This window comes from Micromys minutus, assembly GCF_963924665.1.
Source record: "Micromys minutus genome assembly, chromosome: 18".
In the NCBI taxonomy this organism is placed as follows: Eukaryota; Metazoa; Chordata; class Mammalia; order Rodentia; family Muridae; genus Micromys; species Micromys minutus.
The window spans coordinates 38,760,470-38,768,648 of NC_137953.1; the positions used below are offsets into that span (position 1 = coordinate 38,760,470).

The 8,179-nt window shown below is 44.1% G+C and overlaps 1 gene segment (V, D, J or C); it reads right to left on the minus strand.

The window, feature by feature from the left end:
- Positions 1 to 219: 219 nt before the first annotated feature.
- LOC308432632 (T-cell receptor beta-1 chain C region-like) lies at positions 220 to 7,062 on the minus strand. The segment is given in 6 exons: positions 7,013 to 7,062; positions 4,817 to 4,896; positions 2,018 to 2,395; positions 1,572 to 1,589; positions 1,369 to 1,475; positions 220 to 303 (listed from the first exon to the last, which is right to left on the minus strand).
- Positions 7,063 to 8,179: the final 1,117 nt, after the last annotated feature.

Sequence of the window (8,179 nt, forward strand, 5' to 3'; positions counted from 1 at the left end):
GAAGACAGTGAATTCAAGTCCTCGAAGTGAAGTAAGGGTTACCAAGGGAAGAACGGGTACCACGCTGCTGCAGATGGAGCAGGCAGGAGGAGAGCATGCCGAATGGCATGAAGAGGATGACCAGGAAGAATGCATGGTGGATTATGGAATAAAATGAATCATTGAATATTTATGTCATCTTAAGGATGATGACTACACCGCCATGGCTGCAAGGAGAGCTCAAGAGAAGTAGAAGTAGAAATAGTAGAAGTAGAAATTGCTCTTGATTTTATGAATTTGTAGTTTCTGCACTTCCAGGCACACCTGTGGGATGTTGTTTATGTCCATCCATTTCACTGGGATGTAATTTATCAACAGATTTGTATCTTAAATGAAAGACACATCGTCCATTGTAATATAATTTTCCAAGTGAGTGCACTGTCATCTGTAATCAGCTAGGAAGGCTGCTTGGTGAATGAGCGCACGTATTCAGTGAAAGGCGGGAAGGAAGATTGGTGACACACTGGGAAACAAGCCCCGTTAGCCACAGGGGCATGTCAAGTTGCATGTTTGCACAACCTGCTAGTGCTCTCCAACGCACTAACTTTTTTTGTTTATGTGTTTGTTCTTGAAGTTAAGAGACTTCCTGAACTCAGGACCTCTGTCTTTCTCTCTTGAGAATTTTAAGTTCCTTTCTCTACCTTCCAAACTTAATTATCATCTCCTGTTAATTTGAGGGTGGGGCCTTCACTTTTCTTATCCTCAATTTTCTCAAATATCTCCTCTTTTATGATTAATCAAGGAGTTTAAAGAGAGAAAAGAAATAAAGATATCTACACACACCACAGAGAGTCAGGCCATTCTAGAACATGTTTATTGGTTATGATTATTGATTGTAAGTGTACTAGGCATTCTCCAGGTCACAAAGATTTCAGACATACCAGTGCGAATACATATGACAAGTAAGTAGATTTCGGGATGCACAGACAAATGAGAATAGCTTTTCAGAGGTGCTGGAAGAAGAAACTCTGTATTGACACCACAATGGGGTGGAAGCTCTTGGATTCACCTTCAGGTCTGGCTTCAAGAGCTCTTTCTTTTGACCTGCAGATAAGAAGCATAGAGGGGCTTGAGAGAATGTAGGAAGGATCATTGTTCAGACAGATGATAGAGCTACTAAAATATCTCTTGGACTTTAGAGTTATCACAGCCTGTCCCCTCTGTAGACTATGCACTGCAATTCTTTGAAGTTTCTTCTTGTCTTTTGTTGCATGGGAGCAGAGCTTTCTCTACTGCCCCCATCCAGTTCTGGAAGAGCCTTAAACCCATGGATGTGTCTTGCGTTCCATGTGTCACCTCCCCTGCAAGTTCCATCTGCCTGTTCCTTACCATAGCCATCACCACCAGCGTACTGACAAGCACAGCATACAGGCTGGCTTTTCCTATCAGGATCTCATAAAGGATGGTGGCAGACAAGACCCCTTGTTGATAGGATGCTGTTGACATAGAAGGAGAGCAGGTAAGTACCTTAGGACAGGTAGCTAGTTTTACATTAAGATCATGGGAGGTGAAAAGAGAGTCAATTCACTTACCTGAGGTAATCCCACAATCTGAAAGAGTAGAGAGAGGAAAATGGATGAGACCTCTTTTTATGAAGAAGATTAAAAATTAAGCCAATTTGTGGCTAGCATAGTTTGACAGGCCTAGATTATCTCCCCCAACTGACCCCCGCTCCAGGAGGCCCCAGATGAATCTCTCTTCTGTTGTACCAATTGTTCTTAAAACTCATGATTTAGGCACCAAAGATAATGATTTGGATGCTGAGCGGCACAAGTGGCATTGAACAGAGACCATATATGTAAGGCTGCCACAATAAGAATCTGGACTGAGAATTATACATAGTTGCTTAGTTTATCTTCTTGGTAGGCTTTCGTCCCTTTCCACTGCTTTTTCCGTATCTAGACTTCCTGGCTTTTCACTTGCATCTTTGGCACTATTGATGCTCATTCTTCTTACCTACTCCCCAGGTCCCACTTACCGGCTCGGCCCCAGGCCTCTGCACTAACATTCTGTGTGACAGGTTTGGGTGAGGCCTCTAGCCAGGTGTCTTCCTCGGTAAGCCCATAGAACTGCACTTGGCAGCGGAAGTGGTTGCGGGGATTGTGCCAGAAGGTAGCAGAGACCCTCAGGCGGCTGCTCAGGCAGTAGGTGATGTTGTTGCTCTCCTTGTGGGCCTGAGGGTCTGTGCTGACCCCGCTTTGGATCTCCTTCCCATTCACCCACCAGCTCAGTTCCACGTGGTCAGGGAAGAAGCCTCTGGCCAAGCACACGAGGGTAGCCTTTTGTTTGTCTGCGATCTCTGCTTCTGATGGCTCAAACAAGGAGACCTTGGGTGGAGTCACCCTGCTCAGATCCTCTGGAAAATGAAGAGAGCAGGATGGATCTCAGAGCTGTGTGGCCCCAGCTAGGAGTTGTAATAGAGGGCTGGAAATGGTCATTATAATGTACAACTAAGTTGTGGCGGTTTCTGCTTGTTTCCTCTTCTTGCCCAACTGTTTCTGGTATCTCTCAACATTTCCTCTTCATTATGAATTGTTCTAAGTACATGCTTTGTATACTTTTTCCTCCCACTTTCCTATTACGGAATGGTATCCTGATATTTTGGACTTCTTGTGCTTGGACACTGATCATGAGTTAAAAGAATATATCCATTGTTTTATCTTTTGAATCCAGAGTTCATGCATGGCTATTTGAAACAGTGGCTTTGAGTGAGATTGAATTTTAAGACAAAGGTGTCATATTAATGTCATGGTCCTAAGAACTAAGGTGACTTTTCCCATTAGTATTATTCCCTTTATGGAGTAAGGTAGACATATCAATGTGTTTGGGTCATTCTACATAGTATAAACTTTTGTTGCCTAAAAGAGACACTTTCCACACACCATCCTGAGACATCTCTGAGTTTATAAATACCTTGCTCAATACAACCTCCCCTCCCACCCCACTGCACACAACTTGCTTTGAGGTTCCAGCTTGTCTCTGGCTGATAGCCTATCTGATATTCCACATCCACTCCTACAATGAGAAGTGAGAGAGCTGCGGTGGCTTTTATAGGAAAGCTGCAATCCTGTGGAAGATAGTATTCATAGATTGAACTCTCTTTTTTTTTCAGTGATCAGCAAGCCTCCCTGATGAGTTTCAGAATTCTGGTTCACAACCTAACATTGTATTCCTTAATGTAGTGAAAGATTTCTGTAAACAAATTCTAAAGCACATTAAAGATCATTTCAGAAGTGGGTCTCCCCTGGAAAAGCCTGGACCCCTTCACATGCTTAGAAGATGGGACAGAAAAACACTACTGGGATTATTGAAATGAATGGGCCCCTCTGAAGCCACGAGAGACACAAAATCTACACATATCCTCTGAGCATCCCCCCTTGATGTAGAGTTTAATGTTCTCCTTCTTTGGCTCTGTGCCGACCCAGAAGTAAGGTTCTGATGCAGAAACAGGATAACGTAAGATCTTTCTTTTTTATCTGAGGTTGAGGACTTTTCAGGGGAATTGAGAAATGAGTTTGGAAAAAGACAAACAATGGCTTGAACGATAGTCCACCGTAGAAATAAATGTAGTCACATGAAGTGACCTTTGAATCCTTTAAAAGAGTTTGGGAGGGAGAAAGGAGGAAGGGAGACTAGGAACGATGTAGAATCACTATTTATTTATGAAGCTCTCAAAAGTAAAATTCAAACAAAACCAATAATTTTAACAAAATAGTTCTTTCTTTCTTTCTTTCTTTCTTTCTTTCTTTTTTTTTTTTTTTTTTTTTTTTTGCGTGTGTGTCTTATAGGGTCCGGGGTGGCCTAAAGCATTCTTTTTTTTTTAATATCACTCCACGCATTCCCTCCTCTTTTAGCTCCAGATCTTTGAAACCAGTGCTTAGTAGTTTCCTTTAATTTCCATGGCATGGGTCCTGCCTGTATGACAATATCTATTGAAGCTCCCCATTTGGGAGGACCAAGGTGTTCCATTCTTTAACTTTTCTCTATATTTCCCAGACCACATTTCTTCCCTATCCACTCCCCATGCTTGTTAGCTTTTCTGCTTCCTCCCAAACATGATGTTGCTTATGTTAGGCTTTCATTAGCTTATTATTCCAAAACAGATCTGGAGTCTTAAGACCTTTATTTTCTCTTCTGTTATAAGTTTTTTTCATGTCTAACCCTGAGCTATCTACCGAGTAAAATATACTCCAAACTCCTGTAGGCAGGCAGAGTTCCTGTAATGCTATGACAGACTTAAGTCCTTGCTCAGGATTAGTTCCAAGGCCACTCTGATGCCACCGGGAGCCCCGTCCCCTCTGTCATCCAGCCCTTTCTACCTCACAACGAAGACAGACCTGTGTCCTCAGAAACTGATAGAGATGAAGGAGGGAACAGAAGTCTGCATAGGAGGTCTGCATCTATATTTTAAATCATCAGCCAGAGCTCCGTGTACAAAACGAACCCAACAGTGCAGGAGGAGAAGGAGAATTCGAAGAGTAGAGAAGAGGTTATAGAGAGAATGAAGTAATGTATTCATTCAGAAGGCACAGCGAACAGTAACCCAAAGGATATACAATGAAGAGCAAGACGACTCAAAACACTGGAATAAGGAGCTCTGTGACCAGGAAGAGAAAGCTAACGCAGAGAACAGCAAGCTACCAGGCTCTGGGAAAATAGAAGAGCAGAGGGTTCCAGATGGGAAGGGATGACTCTGTCTTGTACCTAAGTTTCTTTCCCAGACCATGGTGATCCAACACAGGTATAACCCCTCCAGTCAGGAATGGAGCCCACATACCTGTCACTGTGAGCTGGGTGCCAGCTGCAAAGTAGAGGGGCGAATTATAGGAACACAGCTGCAGGTGGCCTTGGTAAAACCTACCAGTGTCCCAAAGCTAGAGAGCTAGTCTTAGCTCCCTGACAGCTGGATGACTGCCTCTCTGCATGCAGGAAGAATTCCAGACTCCATTAATGCCATGAGGCAAGTGACAGGAGAAGGACAGGAGGAAGGGACTCAGAAGGAGCACATCCATGCAAACCAAAATGCAGAATGACCCTGGGAAGGAGGCAGGAGACTGCTCCTAGACAGCCGACTCAGGGGAAAAGAAACAGTTGCTGATTCATCTCCTCATAAGGGAGGCAGAGACCCCTTTTAGAACTTAGTAAGTAAAAGAATAACTGAATTTCCCAGCTCCTTCTACCAGCTCTGGGGATGTAGACACTCTGGGTCCAAGGGACAGTGGCCCCACCACTTGAGTCCCATAGCTTACCTAGAACAGAGAGTCGAGTCCCCTCTCCAAAATACTGGGCCTGGTTGGTACACAGCACAACACAAGGGTGGCAAACTCCCAAGGAGCTGATGGGGCCCTTCTTCGAGGCAGAACTCTACACAGAATCTTCAACGGCTGAGGCACATTCACTACCCTTTCTTCCTCTTTGACCCACAACTCAGGCTGCCTTTGCAGTCCTTACCTTGTCTGAGGAGTGCCCCTACACCTCTAGGCTTACAACATACCCTCCCGAGAAAAAAAATCGTTTACATACCTAGGACGGACAGCTTGGTTCCATGACCAAAAAATAATCTTTCGTTGGAAACACAACATTAAAACCTGGTGGTAAAACTTCCTTGGGCTTTCTGTCCCTCTTCCCTGTGCCCCCTGCCATGCTAGCTTCCCTCATTCCTCTGGATGGGGCTCTCCAGGGAGTAGAAGGACAGACAGCTATGCAGTATTAACTAATATAATTTGTGATCAGTTTTCCTAATGGTCCATCCATCCTCCCTCCCAAAGCCTGTCTTCTGCCTTTATGTGAAGGCCAAACAACAGGAGTATGAACAGTACATGAGACTGACTCCCAGTTGAGCTTGCCTGTATTTAGCAGGGTGCCCTGGCTTCACATAACCAGCCTGTGAAATATTGGACATGGGCTTTCTTTTCTTCTTGCATGCATGAGCAGAGGAATTTAGTTCTTTCTGATAGCAGTACACTGAAACCTGAACACCTCAGAGAGAAACATCATCTGGTACCCAGCCATTTGGCCCTAACTTACCTACAACAAGGAGCCGGCTTCCTTCTCCAAAATACAGCGTATCTCCAGAACACAGCCTCCCAGGTCCAATTAAAAACCCTTCACTCTCTTTGAGTCCTTCCCTTTTCACTTTCCTGCCCTCTACCCCAGATTCATCTTGACTCAGCCAGAAACATTCAGCCCACCTTTGTGGATTCAGCCTCCTTTGAATGTAGTCCAAGACATGAGACAGCCTCTTTCTCAAGAAGGAACCATGAGCAGAAACCTTCCTCTGGTTTCCAGGACAGTATTACACTTTCCATCCCACACCCAGAGACCTTCTGGCCTTACCTATTACCAAAAGCCTGGTCCCTGAACCGAAGGTGTAGTCGTAGTTTGCACATCAGAATACAGATTCTCTAATATGGACACAGACGACAAACTTTGTCCTAAGACAGACCTGGAAATTTACCTGAAAGATCTCTTACCTACAACTGCGAGTTTGGTTCCTTGACCAAAGAAGACTTCTGTGTTTGCACAGTGCCATAGGGTGAAGAGAAAAAAATAATCTTAAGGTGTGAATAGAGGCTCGTCCCTGTTGGTGTCTAGAGAACTCTAAGAGGAATAATAGCCCTGTGTGCATCACAGGCATTGTACAAAAGAACGTTTTGATGTTAGACTTGTGGCAATGTAGAACATGGTAGAATTCATCCATTGGGACTTACATTCCTTTGGTGAACAATTCACCCTATACACTGTCTCTCTCTGAAGGTCCATCAAAATGAGGTAGCCCTTTAGAGAGCAGTTTCCCAGGACCCATGTGGATATTTATCAAGAACTGAGATGGCTTAAAAAAAAGCTGTAGAAGTGTTCATCTCTGGCTCACCTATCCACTGATGGTGCTCTATTTTATGGAAGTTGGCAGAAGAGGGTCTCCCTGCATCCTCTTTCTCTGGACCACTCCTCCACTCTTGTTATGCTCATGTACATCTGCAGAGAAGGTTTCTGCTCCCATAAGGTCCCATTCTTCTCCACCATCTTGGCCAGACAGGCAGCAGGTGTGAAGTGCAATCATTCTGGATGTAAACACATCTAGGCTTGTGACCTAGGAGAAGAGTAAAGGACTGTGGGCCTTGGGACAAACAGAAAGGTTTTTGTAAAGGTTTCCCATAGAATTGAATCACCGTGCCCCCTGTCCCCACAATGTTACAGCTTTATACAAAAAGAACCCACCCACAGGCTGGAAGAAACCACCAGAGAGACTGCTTCTCTGAGGGGAGTCAAAGATAAGGAAGGTGACATCGCCACCAATGTGCAAGGTGGTAGTAAGATGTGAGCTAATGCTGGGGCTTCCTCCTTACCCCCTGTGAACGGTCTTTGTTCTTGGAGCTTCATATCATTGAAATGCTGTTTGCTGAAGGGGCTGGATTTCCTCTGGTATCCGCCCTTCTCAAGGTTTTGACATATAAGGGAATCACCTTAAAAAGTAGTAAGAACTCCTAATCTAGTCTGGTTTTGCCCTTGCCCTAAGGCTGTGTGTAACTCAGTTCTACCTTTTCCCATGATCAATACTCTGTGTTACTGAGATTGTCTCTGTGTGACAGACATGAGGCTTTTCAAGGGGATAACTAGGTTCTGGACTTCTTAGAATGATGGTGAAGAGGGCACCACATTTATAACAATGGGTATGAAATGAGGTGACATGATCAAGTATGTTACCATGTCATTACCCATTCTGTGAGGCAAAGGGAGTTAAGGACAAGTCCCCGTGGAGGCTGGGTAGAAACTCAGTTTGAAAATCAGTCTAATATAATTGCAAGATCATGTGATTATAGCCACATGGTAGTCATCTCTGAGGATGTTTCAAGGAAATAGTAGATATTTCAATTTTTCTGTTTCAAAATGAATATGTTTGGGTGTGGAGGCACATTCACACATCCTAGCACTATGGAGGCAGATCTGTGATTTTTTAAGACTAGTTTGATGGAGTTTCAGGCCAACTAGGGCTGTATGTTGGGACTTAATCTCAAAGACAGACAATTGTATTCTGCAATTCAACCTGCCTTTCCATGCTTTGGGCATCTACCCCTTAATGATGTTTCCTATTATTGCCAGTCAAGTGGGGACTTCCACCCACGTGACGAAAAGACAGACC